The 16,113-nt window shown below is 42.4% G+C and overlaps 1 long non-coding RNA gene across 1 annotated transcript in view; it reads right to left on the reverse strand.

Annotated features, from left to right (window-relative positions):
• Positions 1-974: 974 nt before the first annotated feature.
• Positions 975-16,113, reverse strand: part of LOC113459795 (uncharacterized) — a 76,861-nt gene continuing 61,722 nt past the window's right edge. Inside the window, exon 3 of the long non-coding RNA XR_012579991.1 lies at positions 975-3,708. This is a non-coding gene — a long non-coding RNA (uncharacterized LOC113459795). The remainder of the gene's footprint in view (positions 3,709-16,113) is intronic.

Here is a 16,113-nt window from a genome sequence, read left to right on the forward strand (position 1 = left end):
CTCTGAGCGTGGCTGTGTGCCTCCTCCAGCAGAACAGCTTACACAGCCTGTCCTCTAATCCTGCAAGGTTCTCAGAGGCGTGCTGAGAGAGAAAATGACTTGTGACTACTTTTGCTCACAACTACCAGTGGAAACTACAGTACCAGCCCAACTACAGTTAAGCCTACAAAGCTGCAAAACGAGCACCCTGTCTCTTCCCGGGATGGTGCCTGAACTCGGTGATGTTTGTGGTATTCACAGAACAGACAGAAGCTGTGAGAGAAGCAGAGAAAAGAATGATCGAAACAATTTTTATCTCATTTGCTGCTCCTGTTGTTGTGCTCGTGTGGAAAGTGTTCTGGAGATTGTTCACCCAAGGTGATCACTTGATTGGATTCTGGTGGAATTGTTTATCGACCAAGCTGTGGCGGGACTGTCAGCAGACAGTCATGAGTTTTCTTTCGTATCTTGTAGTATTCTTTAGGATTCTTTGTAGCAAGTATAGTATAGTATAATAAAGTCATTTATTATCTCATTAATTAGTCTTCTGATATCACGGAGTTCTGCACATCATTATTCCCAGATGTTGGGAGCACCTTGCAAATCCGATAGATGTTTGTGGAGGGCAAATAGAGACCAGCTGACTTACTGCAGACTTCTTTTGACTGTCAGTGAAATCAGCATCTCGCATTTGACTGATAATCTGTTGTGCTTTGCCTTACTTGTAATTTTCAGTTATCTGTACCAACAGCTGATGAGAGCACTCAAAGAGCCTGCTTGGCAAGCTGATAGTGTACCCCAGCAGAGATCCAAGGATAAGCAGTTCCAGTAAAATGTATCCCCCAGGCCGGGGGTTTGCCCATTAGTTTCCTCAAGTGCCACATAAGATTTCAGGGGGAATTCTAGGTTTTGTTCTTGTGGCTGATTTAGCCAGTAAATTGTAATTTGAGGGTTTTGCAGAGATGGAAAGGAGAAGTCTGCCACTAACACAAAGCAGTCAGACAGACCTGTGACTTCCCTGTGCATCTCCCAGGTAAGACTGAAGGAGCCAGTCTATGTCTCACTCAAAGCTGGCAGAGCTAACACCTCACTCACTGGGAAGAAACAGTCCTAAATCAGTATCTTTATGTAAAAAAATCCCCACCCCACCTCATTGTGAGAAATCGCTACTCTCTTTTCATGGTTTAGGAAGGTTTATTAAACCTCATCAAAATACAACAAAAGACTGAATAAAGAAAAAAGGTTACAACGCTGGGAACAAAATATTTTTCCTGTCATTTGCTCAGCTGCCTCACAATAGAGGTTTTCCCCTTTTTAACCCTTTAACCCCTCCCAAAGTTCTGTCCATCAACCCCTTCTTTGCTGTCCAGAGGTGGAGATCTCTTCTTCAAATCCTGATTGGAGGTAGATGTTGCCATTGTGACAAGCCAGCCCTCCCAGATGTCCCAACCCTGGCTGTCTCTTGATAGCTACATAAGGGGTTAAAACATAACTATAAATCTATAAAACTTTTCTTTAAATATATATATATATATATAAAAATTATTTGCCTATTAATTGTGATAGTCAATCATCACATTACTCATCTATCACATAATTTAACTGTCAAAAGCTTTTACAATCCTGCTCAAGTGTGAACTGCACTATCCATTGGTAAGTCAAAGGAAATGTCATGTATTTTAGAGATTCCATTGTCCTTCATTCCTGCATTTATTTGCTTTCCTCTGCAAAGCCCTGGAAGAGATGGATAGCTTGACTATCCATAGCTGACTTCTGAACTTGAAGGTAACTTTTTGAGTTGCATCTCATGTTGGAGGAAAAGCATGCAAAGAGGTGCGTAAAAGATTTCAAAGATTTTGTACAGTGGAGATTAGCAGCAAACAATTGATTATGTGCAAAGGAATAAATAACAGATGGATGGGCTTTTTATTTTACTATTTTTTCCAAGTTGAGCTATTGATCTGATATGAATAGCTTTTACAGAAAAATTGCAACCCACGTAACCAACTAGGATTTTACAGTCTTTGTACAAAGATATTTTAAAAGATTAACACAGCTCTGATAGGATACGTTAGTATGCTGGGATAACAAGGCTCTTTGGAAGGTTTTGGAAGCTTTTTCCCAAGCGCCCATCAAATTACCTCCAAATTCTTATTATTTAGAGAGCAAATTAACTGCACACTATAGATTGTGACAAAGCTGTTGTCCCTGACCTGAAGATTTTACAAGTCTGAGACTTTGATCTAGTACCTTCTTAAATCTGTGGGAGTCTTTGCCTTGATTTCAGTGTGGGTTGAGTCAGATCCTCGTCTTTAATGAGAATTAGCAACAGTTCTTGCTATACTCCAGTACACCCAGTTAGCTCACAGCAAACCCATGAGGAGTTCCTTGCAATGGTCCTGATAAATGCAATGGGGATCTTCACTTGTGAGTGAGTGAGCTCTTACCAATGAGTCCAATGCAGCGCTGCTGGGTGAGAGGGCAGGTGGTGATGAGCACAATGATTGTGGTGGTTTGCTCCTGGCTTTTTAGCACCAGGAGCAGCATGCATGGCTGAAAACCACACAAGGCTAAAATTCCTTCCCGGTGCTCTTTGCCTGAATGTGAGCTGTGCAGCCAGCTCCTTTGGAAAATCTCTGAGGATGGGATTCCCTCCACATTTTGCCACAGCCGCCTTCCAAGTCAAAGCTGTGCATACACAGTCGTTGTCCCAATTTATTTAGCTACTTTGACTCACTTACCAGCTTAACAGGGTGAGGGGAATTTACATCCACTCTTCAGCTACCACAGCACCAGGCCTACCAGCATCCAGCGTGTCACAGACTGCTTGTGTGTGCTTGTTTGGAAAGCTGCTTGTGTGTATTTTGCTTCAATGCAAATGCTTTAGGCCTCAGTGCAGCAAAGTAATCAAGAATATGCTTGACTTTAAGTCCATGAATGATCTCTGAATCTGGGCCTTTGTACTCAGAACAAAACCCTTTAAATAAAGGCTGCTTGAAAAAGCAGCCCAGCTGTTTGTGAACAGCCCTCCAATAACAAACCCAAGAGCATTTGCATGGGTAGAAACAAAAGTTGGATAAGGAGGTTTATTCACAGTCTGGCTTCTGGAGACATTTTATAAATAGCTGCAAGAAAAACACAGGAGTTTTTCATTATTATTAGTTGATAAAACATGTTGACAGAATCCATTTCAGGACTGTAACTTGGGGGCAGCATGTCTTTTTGGACAGCAGACACACGGCAAGCAATTTATTTGCTGAAGAAAGCCAGATGCTCCGTGTCCTTGGCAGGTGATTTGTAAGATTTAGGAAAATCAAACTTCTTACTAGAGTGTGGTAAATAAGTAAAATAAATAAATAAATAACTCTCATTGCCCACAAGAAACTCTTCTGTCCTTTTTGGCAGGACAGCTGGTTTTCAGCTACTTTTCCCCACAGTGTGATTGACAAGGAAGAGCAGGCCACCTGAGGGGAGAAGTGCTTCTTGTTTGTCAGCCACGGCCCTCTCAGCACTGTGCTGCTGCATGAACGAGTTCAGATGGCTCTGTGGACTTTCACAGCATGTCCTAGGCAAGATTTGAGGTCACAGTGATGATTGGTTGAGAGGGTGAAAGGCACACATAAAAGCCAGTACAAGGGCCAGGAACAAATGTGTTGAGCATCCTCCTTCAAGCAGTTGTCCAGCCTCCCTTTGAAGCGGTTATGCAGCAAGCAGACACCTCTGGCAAACCTAGGATGGACAATAACCCAGAGATCAAGGGCTGGAAAATAGGAAACACAGTATGTCTCCTACATGTAGGGCTCGATCCATAGCTGACACAGACTGGCATCATGCCATTGGGAGAAGATTCTTTGTATAGACTGAGACCAGCTGAACACCAGAATTTCCAATAAAATAAAGTAGTTCTGTTAATAAACAAATTATTAGCAGAGGAAAAAACAGACATGATAAAGTTTGTGTTGTTTATCCTTCACACAGCTGGTCTTTTCTTAATTCTTCTTCAGCAGATGTTTGTGCTGGCACAGCTTAAAGATCAAAATATTGTATTGTTTTCAAGCCATATCAGGGAGAAGGCAGGAGTGCTGTAAAATATCCCCTGGGCCACTGGAGTTTATGAACCAATGAGCTAGAGAGACCATGCAACAGATTTTTGAATGTCTGTCTGAAGCCTCTGAATTCTGTATGCTCTTACCCCCACTGTCCCTCCACGTATAACATTACTCCTTTCATCAGGCTTCCTTCTCAGTCAAAATACTGACACTACCTCAAATACCATTTGGATAATTCCTCTATAGTGAAGATCATGGGGAGGATTCCCCCATTTGCCATTCTCTCCTGTGTACACTTTATAGGTGACTGTATCCAAACACCTTCCAGTAATGCACTGCCATGGTGGCAGTATCGGTTACTCAGTGTTATTCTCTTTCCTTCACTCCCATAAGAGACTTGTGGGTGCAATGAAGGTGTCAAAGGAAGTGAGAGGACTCAAAGTAAAAGGGAAACTGTCCCCTATCATGGGGCTGCTCTTTCATACTACTCTTCTTTCCCTTTTGTGCTAGTACAGGCAGCAAGGAGAATTGAATTACCTTAGTGTCATCACATGAAGGTAAACCAGAAATATTTCTATAATTGTTTTTACTATTTGAATAACATGCAGAGGATCCTGAAATATTTTTGATTTAAACAAATCCTTTCCCTGCCCAGACAGCTAAAGTCAGTATGGACAAAAGAGAGAGTGACATACGGACCATGCATTATATGGTGAACATCAGATTTGCTCAATGCTGGCTAAATTTCCCTAAAGCACAGGAATTCAGCAGAAAAACATAGGTGGCCATCCCAATGTGATTTGAGCCTCTTTCTGAGGAAGCTCTGACGGCCTCCACTCCTTCAAATAATAGATTTAATCTGACATTCCAATCCCTGTGTGTGGGTGGAGACCTCCCTGTACCTCTTCTGGTTTGGCTGGCTCAATGTGTGACCTCTCACAGCTCGAGGATGACAACAGATGAGTAAAGGCAATGAGTGCTACAAATGTGTGGGAGGGAGAGGCCGGTGGCTGGAGCCCTTGGAAAGACCTTCATTTTTTGAAAGTTCTATTTTTAATGACTGTAATATTCTTTTAGTGTTCAGGGGAGATATAATTAGGACATTGTTTCTATTTTGAGATTGTTTTTGTCTGAGTATTGATTTGGACTGCAAACCAGTTCTTTGGCAAACTCCTGCTTTTCTGTATTATGAGGCAGCAGTCCTTGGCTGTACCTAATGAGATTAGAGTCAGCATTTACTGGACATGTTCACCCCACCAGCTCCAACTAGGCACTTGGGGAGGCTGACACCATTTTGTCTGAGTCTTAAGTGTTTTCAGTTGCTGGAACCTAAGGCTGGGGATTATGCAGCAACACATAAAAGAATACAAATAGTCAGATGTTGGGATTTTGAAGTGTGTTTAATGCAACACTTAAAAAATGTGTATGCTATTTCATAGTTTTCTCTGATTTGTCCATGACTAATCTGGTGTGGGCAGTGTTTTCTTTAACTGTCTCCCAATAAAACCACTCTGCATAATCATGAACCAGACTATTTATTCCTGGGAATGGCTTGCATCACACATGAAAGAATGTAATAATGACACTCGGATGGAGTACTGTTATTTATGGAGGAAAAGGTCGTGTTCTGTGCCTGCACCAGCAGTGGGTGGCTGCAGCCTTGGTGTTGGAGTACTGTGCTGCCAGCAGATAGGGAAGTGTGCCTCACAGCCAGTTGCTTTTGTCATTGGGGCAGAGCTGGGGCATCATGCTCCTCGGTTCAGGCTTTGTTATTTAAATCACTCTGTGAACAAAACTCCTGCCTTTTCCTTCTGATAAATAGTGAAAAAGCCAGTGCAAGCTAACAGGAATGGGGAAGTGAGTGAGTGAGTTTATCATACTGCTGGTATATATTGGTATCCCCACGTCTTCTGTTGAGGGAGAAATTGGTGGCTGTTTTTTGTTGTTATTTCTGGAAAGTAATCATTTTTAATCCCCAGTGCTTCTCCCTTTTCCTCCAGCTCCCATATTACTTGCCAAGTTTGCCTTTCAGACATTCTAGGAACACCCTCCTGGCTGCAGGAAACTGCAGGGCCACCAGCCGTGCTCTGCTCTGCCTTGTGCCCAGCTGGGAGCTCATCTCCCCCCACCCTGCTCAGCTGGTTGCTCCCTGGCTCTGCAAAGCAAAACAAGGATGTCATTCTGCTCCTCCTGTCTCTGCATCTCTTTATACCTAATGTTTTCCACACTATCACCGTGATTCCATTTTCTTTTGGTATGGGCCTCTAAACTGAACTTCAGCCTTTTCATTTGACTATTCCACTCATGTAGATTTATAACACAGGATATCTGATACGCTAGCCTTGTAGAGACACACCATCTCTTTCCTCCTGGTTATTTTTAATTGATTTTTTTTTTTAAGAAAATGAGCAAACACATCAAAGGAGATACTGTGCAGTTTAAGCTTTAGGAAAAGTTCAGGTAGCAAGAAGAGCAGAGAGCTCAGTCTTTAAAAAGCTTTAAAAAAAGAAAACCAGAAAATGTTTACCCTTCTAGAAGTGCTGTATGTCAGTTGTGCTGTGTTGTGGATAGAACAGCAGGTCTTCTGGAAAAAAAATAGCAATGTGGAATTCTTTGTTTACAGGGCATTGCCAAGCCTGGATTACATGTGGTAAATGGAGAAGGGTAGAGGATTTCTGGTTTATTCCCTATGCTCACTGTTGTCACAGCCAGTCGTGTTGGCAGAGTGTTGCCACTGACAGCACGGAGTCTACTGGTCACAGTCTTTTCTTGTTTGCAACCTCCTTTTTTTGCATTTTGGAATTGACTGTGACTCCATTGGCTGTTCAGTGGTAACAAAACAGCAAAAATTATTGCACATATGGTCGCTGGAGTAAGCATGGTAGGTACTGAATACTCAGGGAAAGAAATTTTTTTACAAAGTCACTCTTATAAGTGAAAATGAACTTCTGGGGAAGAATTGATCATCCCAGTTATCATCTGTGGGGATGAAAAAAACCATGCTTGGTCTTGAGCACTGAAATGACTTACACATTTTTGCGTGTGTGTGGTCTAGACTCCTGTGCAATTCAGTCATAGCCTAGCCCTGATTTTCCCATTGTTTTACATTTAAGGCAGGCTCAGAGCTTTCCAATCTTTTTGCTTTTCCTCAGCAATATTTGTAACTTACTACCTAAAAATTAATAAAAATTTTAGAGTCAGTTTTCATCTCTCCTTCACTTCTAGGTGACCTGATGGAGTACAGTCTTGCCATCACCTTATAAATCAGCTATTTGAGAGGGGGGAAAAGGGACTGTGCAGATAATTACTCTGAAAAACTTGAAATTATCTATCCCTGAAGCAGCTGGAAAGACTGCTAATGCAGTAGAATATTTTGTGTAAGAGAAGCAGTGAAGGGTTGCACATATCTTTTCTCTTCTTCCCAAACATTTGCAGGTGCTTGTCAACACAGAAGTGACATCTTGGAGCTGTGGTGCACCCACATGGGGCCACTGGCCACTGAGAAGTCCTCTGAAGTGTGACAGCCCTTCGGAAATCTAAGGCAGGGAAGGGGGTGCCCCTTTGGTTCCTGCTGTTAGAGCTTTTCAAGGTAACAAACCCTATCTGGCCCCAGCCCCATGTGGGAGTGGTGGGGCAGTGTCTGGATCTGCCTGGCACTCCATCCTTGTGCCCAGCTCCATGTGCTGCCCCTCTGCTTCACTTTGATCTTTGATCTTACTTTCTCTTTATTTTCTCAGTGATTGAGTTAAGGGTGAGGATTTGAGCTAGTTGGTTTAAATTCAAGCCATATGAGACAGAAGTGATTTTCTTGGACAGGAAAAAATATCTTGGAGAGTTTATAAGACTTACAATTGCTCTGTATTTTCATGGAGTATGAACACAATTTGTCTCTCTACTTCTCAATCTCAATGTCTTATTGGATCTTATTGGATTAGCTTGTTGTTCTTGGAATTTCCATGTACTGGCGTGGTCTCAGCAAACCTTTTTTTCATATTTGGTTACCCTGGAGATTGCAGTCTTTCTTTGACAATATGAAATTGCTTGTACAGATGATCCCTGCTCATCTCTTTCTCCTAATTGTGTTCAATACAATTACATGTCTCTCCATCCTTGCTTCAGTCCTCCTTGGACCCAGGCTGACCTAAGCTAAAATCCTGGACAAGATGCTATTAATACTCCTGTCATGTGCTTACTTGCAACAGTTCCATAAAGAACTGGACACTGGCAAGTGAAGAACCTGCCGAAATCAAGAATGGTGTGGTAGTAGGACTCTTTGGGATTTTTATGAAGAATTAAGAAGAAGCCTCTGAAGAACCTTTGTGCTTTCTAGGTATCATGGTGAAGAAGCATCTGATCATCTTACTAGACAATTCTATGCTCTTATATTGCATACCTTGAGTGAGACACCAGTCCTGCATAGCTGCAGCACCATCCTCCCCCATGCCTTGCATAGAAGTCAGACCCTTCTAAAACCCAGATATTCATATTCCCATTAAAATCTGAACAAGGGTTTTTCCATCAACAGTTTCAGGCTATCAGTCTCAGCTGTGAATGCAAAAATTCATCAGGCAAAGGCTAAAGAAGTCACACCTGTCAGCCTGACACACTGTTTATCTTGAAGACTTTACTTCAGAAAGCATAAACAGTAGAGTATTTGTTTTCCTTCCTGCCATCTATGAGGTTATGCAGTGATTTGAGTGTGCTCATGCACAGCTTTCATGAGCCAACCTTAATTGCACAGCAATGTGCCATAAAAACAATGATTAGGCATTGTTATCTAGGAACCAATTTTACGTTTTTCTCCTCTGACTTGAACTGTTTAAAATATAGGGCACTATCTCATTTTGGCTGTGCATAAATATCTCAGTTGTCAAACTGCTCTTACTCAACCAGCCAACTTTTCCTGGTGGTTGAAAATCATAGTGTTTAATTGTGTCAACAGAGGTGAAAAATATTACTGGTTCACCACCTGGCTGCACCATATAGTTTAAAAAAGTAAGAAACAGAGTGTGCAATTTAAGGGACTGAAAAAATTTTTACCCATTAAAAATGAATATGATGGAAGGACAGAAGGAAGAAAATAAACAGATTATGTGCTTCTTTATCCAGGTGCATTCTCACTTGTTCCTTTCTAGCTGACTTCGAATCTTCAAAAGAATGTGCATATAAAGAGGGTGTTATAGGGGCCCAAGGCATCAGAAAGAAGCTTCTGCCAGATTTCTATAAGCTTTCAATTAGTCTGTGACTGCGCAGTCTTGAAATTGTTCAATAGTCACTGCCACCTACATGAGCAGAATTGACAAGTAAAAAGCATGATGGACCAACACAAAATTCAGTTTTCCTGGGCTCAGTGTTTACTGTAATTCTGGTGACCTCATCTGTCTTACAACTGAGAGGAAAGCTGTTCAGTGTATAAATTCATAGCAAACTCCTTGGATGCAGGAAAAAAAGTCACATATTAATTTATAGCATCCACTGAATGCTCTCCACACTGGACAAAAGTTTCGGCAAACAGTGTAAGCCATCTGCTCCTAGGAATAGGTTTCAAGGAAGTGGTTTATGGTTCATGGTGTTTGAAGTCCCTTTTGTGTAACTCTTCATCAATGAAGAGTGCAACTCTGGCATTAGCTTTCCAATTGGAATCTCACCGAAAAAAACCGTGGAGGGGAACACTGTCCTGTATCAAGTATCATTTGCAGACAATTGATTACCTTTTGTGTAATGCACATATGTCCCAGATTGCAAGGCAAGATGTATTCTATTTGCCATCTGTATGGCAGTTGTCTTCTGTTAAGAGGGCAGTTTTCCTTATCTCTTCCACAACCAGTCCTCTGTCTGAGGAGACATCTGCCGATAACAGGCTATTGAATATCACTGTATGACTGATAAGAACGATAGCATCCCATTGTGAGATGTTTGCCCAGAGGGAAGGAACCAAGCATTCTACCCAGATATAATCCTGAGATTCTGGAACACCAGCATGGCTTCTCCACTGGATTTCCCAGAGGATCAGCTGCCTCTTCCACTGGATCTTCAGAGGAAGACTACACCTCTTCTACAGGATCCCTGCTCCAGCAGAACCACACCTGACACTCCAGGAAGACTGCAGCCACAATTCCAATTGGACTGCCACCAACACCTTGACCCACAGGGTGTCAGGTTGGGTTCTGACTCTGTCAGTGTTGTTTTGGTTTACTGCATTGTTTATTTTATCTTTTTATTTTCTTCCCTAATAAAGAACTGTTATTCCTGCTCCCATATTTTTGCCTGAGAGCCCCTTATTTAAAATTTATAGCAATTCAGAGGGAGGGGGGTTTACATTTTTCCATTTCAGGGGAGAGTCCTGCCTTCCTTAGCAGACACCTGTCTTTCCAAACCAAGACGACATATAATGTAATGGTGTTTTTATCAGAGCAAAAGCTACTGAGCATTTTTTGCTAGGTGAGCTACATGAAGTCTCTCTCCTTTATCCCACATAGATGTAACCAGATGTGCAGGATCTAGCAAATGTAAGGTGAAAAGAGAGAATTAGATAGATCTATTATCCTCTTCTCCTGCAGTGTAGGCTATGATGTTTTCACTCAGTAACTCACACTCTAAATCAAATACTTGTCTCAAACAAAAGCATAAAGCCTCTTTTATATGGGAGCAAATGGTGGGATAGATTGAACTAAGTACAACTTGCATTAACATGTGTATAGATGGATGAAGTGCATCCACATCTTCGCAGTCTCTTCTGTGTAGGTGGGAACACTGCTGGCTCCTTAGGGAATTTTCAAATGTGGACCAAGAAGGCAGTAATCAGCCTGCAAGGTAAGGAAGGAGAGCTGTAATAAGCATAGCTTTGACCAAGGAAGGAGATTTAAGGAGCAAACATTGATTCACAGCTTCTGTCAAAAGTTTGCAATGAGGCTCAGCTGTGGATCTTGGAAGAAGGTGAGACACTAGGTACAAGAGAAATCCCTACAGCAAGGCTGCTTGGATGCACAGAACTCATTGAGTCAAGCTCAGTAGCCTCTGGTCTGCTCACAAACACTCTTTTATTTGAGGCCAGTAAAGAAAAAGAATGTGGAGACTATGAATTGCTATGAGGGCTGCAGTCTTTATCTTCTGCCCAAGAGCTGTGGGCACTGCTGAGATAGCATTCTGAGAATGCTGGCCATACTTTGTGTGTCCAGGCCCCCGATGGACACCAGCTTTGTTCAGAGCTGCCTTCTCCTACAAGGAGCTTGTCTGTGGGAGGGGCCTGCCACAGTGGTCCAGGCAACCAGAAGGGTTTGCTGGCCTTGAGTGTGCCAGTAGAATGACCTAGTGATGTGAAGGAGGAGATTTATAGTCCCAACTCTCTTATTTTGTAAAAGAAAACCACTTTTGTTTACATTCCCCTGACCTCTCATTGGTAAATTCTTCTTCACTTCCTGCCTGTGTTGTATGCTGTGTGCCAGCCCAGTGGAACAGAAATCTTGTTTTCCAGTCCTAAGGCAAGTTTTGCTGTGAAGTAAAGAGACTGCCCAGCTCTAGTTTCAGCATACTGTGCTAGTAACAATTCTCCGAACTCTGGCATTCTGCATAGTCAAAGAGAATTTCCTTCTCTCCCTCCTTCCTTCCTTTCCTTTCTCCCTCCCTCCCTGCATCCCCATTAGCCTCTTATGAAATTAATAAACATAGAGTGTTTGTTGACTGGGTGGAGAAATTGCATTCAGATCACATAATGTCTGAGGCCTGGCTAGTCTGTGAATCTGTTCTGGTCTTTGCTAAATGGAGCAGGATGCTCTCCAGTCTAGTAGCAAATATCTTAGGGGGGAAAATATCTTAAGGGGAAAACAAAAAGGCAAAGAAAACTCCACTTTGTATTGCTATTAATTAGAGAACCAGGCCAGTATGATTTGCAGACCCTTGACCCACCTCTTATTTCCTTTTTTTTTCTTTTCTTTTCTTTTTTTTTTTTTTTTTTTTTTTTTGTTTTGTTTTGTGTGTGTGTGTGTGTGTGTGTGTGTAAGAGATTGTGGTCATTATAATGGCAGAAAAATTAAGTCTGTGTTTGGAACCACATTACATAATTCTCACCAAAACCTGAGAACTTCTACAGGTCATTATAATGTGATAAATATGTTTGGGCCAGGAATTTTCTAGAGTCTTATGGGTATGCACATATCACCCAGTTCCCTTCTCAGAGAGAGATGAATGCATCTGAACACATATGGGCTCCCAGGCCAAAAGACAGAAACTGTAACAGCTGCACACATTTGTCTCTCTCAGCCATTGCGACAACCTGCAACCTTCTCCTCCTGTAGGAGATCTTGAGCTGTTCGATGTGTCTGGGGTCTCTCCCCAGGCCTTGCCCCTTGCATTTGCTGTGCTACCGTACTGGATCAGGTTTCTCTAAGACTTGTCTGTCAGGGCACCATCATCAGTAGGCTTGACAGGTTACGTCTAAGTAGGTGCCTGGCTTGCTGCTTCTGCCAAACTACCACGTTTCCCTCAGGCCACTATCAAAGACATCAGCAGCACATGCCTTCCTGTTATTTTTATTTGTGGGTGTATGTGTGTGGCTCTTCTGAACATGGACAGGAATTTCCTTTCCTGAGTTTAGACATCAGCCACTCACTATTTCTGTAGCTTGCTAACAGACTGTCTGCTGCCCTGGCCCTTTGATTTTTCCCATGAGAGCAGCAAATTGGTTGGGCTGATAGAGGAGGCCTTGTGTGATACTCTGGGCGTGCAGCCTGGTTTTTGCTGGTGTGTTTTAACTGTACTAACAGTCCCTATAAAGCAAACCTGGCACCTGACAGGGGTTGTTTCTCTGCCTCCTGCTACAGGGTCTGGCTACCCTGGTGTTGCCAGAGCACTTCTGCCACAGGGAGAAAGCGAGATGGGGTGATCCCAGGCCAGACTGGTGTGACTGCAAGAAGTTTGGCCAGATCCACACTCTGGAAAATGCGTTGTCCAGCCAGCCATCTGGGAGCAGGCAAGTCAAGGTGAAGTTCTTCCCAAACTGACATAGCTGTCCCCTTCCCACTGTGTGGAGTCCCCTCAGTGGCACCCTGGGGATTTCTGCACTGACTTTCAGATGCAGCCACTCGTTATGCTGTGCTTAATGTAGCATGGTCCCAAATAAAGCTCTTGGTATGCCTTCTGGGTTTGCAGACTCACAGGCTGTGAGCTGCTTCAGAAGACTTCAAAGATTTCAGTGGTCTCTTCTAAGTGGCCAAAATTAAGTACTTTCCTGGGACTTGTTGAGAGCATCAGATGGAGCCTGGGTACACTAAGCAGTCATTTTTTGTACCTTTCTTGGTGTTTTGTGTTATATGAATTTACAAGGAAAAGAAATCTTTCTAGAAAAGTGGCTACCAGAAGGATAAAAACGCAGGTAGCATTTGTCTCAGTGTGCAGCAAGGGTGAGCAGCCAGAAATTTCACAGCAGAGATTGTAAAGGAGAGGAGAAAAGATTGGTAAGGTGACTAAGGACAAACTCCCACAGTACAAATTATTTATCTCCTTCCCTTTTTAGCCCGTGACTGTCCATCTGTATGAGTGTCTGCCTGCCTGTGTGTCATTCCTCCTCCCCTCAGAAACTTTTGAAGTGGTTGTCTTATTTCAGTCAAAGTAGCTGAAGGATAAAGACCTCAGCATTGCTAAAGTCCTGGGATTATCTGGAAAGCAGACATCTGCTGTGGAGCAAAAGACTCTGCCAGTGCTCCTCATCTGGAGGAGAGGGTGCAGGTCTGCCTGAATCCCTGTGACATTTTGTGGGATTACACAGGGTCCACAGGCATGCATGATGGCAGAACATCATACTTTAATGCTCCCAGTTTTCACCAATATGCTTATTTGTGCATTCACAGGAGCCTGCTATGAATACAGGTTATATGACACTGTAGCATGAAAGAAAATTAAATGTCTGGATGTGAATACAGTCATTGTTGAAGTTCTATAGCTTTGGCACAGCCATCCCCTGAGCCTCCACTGTGAAACATGCCTGTGAATCTCACATCCAAAAGACAACAGGAGCCTGTGGAGCCAATAAATGCAGACTTTTTGAGAAGTCTGTTTTGGGACTCCATTTTCCCACTAGAGTGACTCAAGGGAGATAAGGAATTAACAGATATATTAACAGAAATAAGGACATAAGGAAGTAGACAGAAATAAGAATTCATTACTATAGGCTTTCTTTTGCAACAGAGAATATGCTAAGCTTCCAGGTGAAGTGTCATTTCCTTGGAAATACATAGCCAGAGTGGCATAACCAGTGCTATCCAGGAAACCCAGTGGTGAAAAAATGTGTTTTTTAAGAAAGAGGAGGAATGAGAGATTAGGCAGACGAGAAATAAACACTGCAGACTGGATGAGGAAACCGTGTTTTCTGGGAAGTAGTGACAAGGTACAACTAGGCAGGTGAGTGATCAAAGTGGCCTGATGTGGCAGTGGGGCCTGTGCAGTGAGACAAGGCTGGGCAATGTCCAAGAAGAACTGCCCAGTTCTTCTGCCTGCTGCACTGGTTAATGCCTTCAGACCAAAGGCTGAGAACCTGAAGAGATTTCAGAGAAGAGTTATTGGAGAGAATTTGTTGTTAAATCCACTTTGACTGCTGAGGATGTGAGCAGCTCCAGGTAGTGTGTTTATCTGAGCACGAGATGGAGAGGCCTTCTGGGTCTCAGCCTGAAGCTTTGCATGGCATGAAGGATACTAAAGAGACCTCACTGTGCCTTGACCACAGTGGGACAGAAGACTTAAAAGGTGGAAAATCAGAAAAATTCAAATTGCAAATGCCATAACCATGAAGACAACATATGTCTGGAATGGATAACCAAGGATGTGGTAAATTCTCCAGAGCTTGGAGTCAAAACAAGATCCCCTGGAATTCCTGCAAGGTACAATGCTTGATTCAGAGATCAGAGAGTGAAATGCTGTCGTGCATGTTATGCAAGAGGCCAGACCAGGTGATTGGTCTGGCTGGCTCTGGCCTTCAGATATAAGAACCATTGTTGTAGAAAGGGTCTAGGAGAATTACCATGAGACAAGAAACAGAATAATTAAATAAATGCAGTATTTTCAAGAGTACATATAAAAGAGTGAACCATTTTCTTTAAGCAACAGCAGAGATTGGGGGAAGATTGTGGAGTGTAAGGAGTTTGCTTTTTTCCTTTTTTGGAAACTTGCCCATTGTATGACTTAGACCCCAGAGATAAAGTTGGTCTTCTGGAGGTTCATGAGCTCATTCACAGACAATATTTATTAGAAAATTAGTGGAGTTTCTATGTGGACTTATCCTAAAGTATTACTGGCTTCCAGAATGCATTCATCAGTCTTCAGGATGCACTAAGGCATGGTCTTGCACAGAACAGATTTACACAAATGGCTTATTAACAAAATCAGGATTAGGGCCAAACAGATGTCAGTATGACTGATTAGCTCAAAATAAACACAGTTGTGAGATAAGAAATAGCTGGGGTTTCGCTTCGTCTTCTTGTGGTTGCATACTCAATAGATGATGGGAAATGACATGTTAGGTATGAGGCTAAATGACTCATCCACTCCTGCAACTCATAGAAGGCAAAGCTGAAGAATCCAGGAATTTTCAGTCCATGGGTATAAATTAAACAATGGTCCTGATCCAGGAAACTCTGCCATGGACATGAATCCCCCTAAGGTGTGGAGCCTCCCATTCTTAGGATTATGCAGGTGTGGGTTTTTATTTTGGCAGACAAAACTCCCTACGCACTGAAATAACTATCATTTTCATCATGCCACATACATTAAGTTTTGATAGGCAAAAATATTAGGAAAAAAGTTTCTCTTATGAGATCTTAAATGTTAATTGATTTGGCTAAATGTGGAAAAAACACACTTTTAATGGTTTCTCATTAAAATCTGTGTTACCTTGCTTTGATCTATGTCATCAGCATGTGAAGTACCAAGCGGTGTACAGACCAAATCTAGTGCTACAGGTCAGAGAATTATATTAAACATGAACCAGCCACATTCATCCATGCACATTGAAAACTGGTGATCAAATTCATTTGCTACACTGCTTTTCAGATAATAAGCAAGTCAGACTTAAGGCACAGAGATTAAAACGGCAGCA

This window comes from Zonotrichia albicollis, chromosome 4 (assembly GCF_047830755.1).
Source record: "Zonotrichia albicollis isolate bZonAlb1 chromosome 4, bZonAlb1.hap1, whole genome shotgun sequence".
In the NCBI taxonomy this organism is placed as follows: domain Eukaryota; kingdom Metazoa; phylum Chordata; class Aves; order Passeriformes; family Passerellidae; genus Zonotrichia; species Zonotrichia albicollis.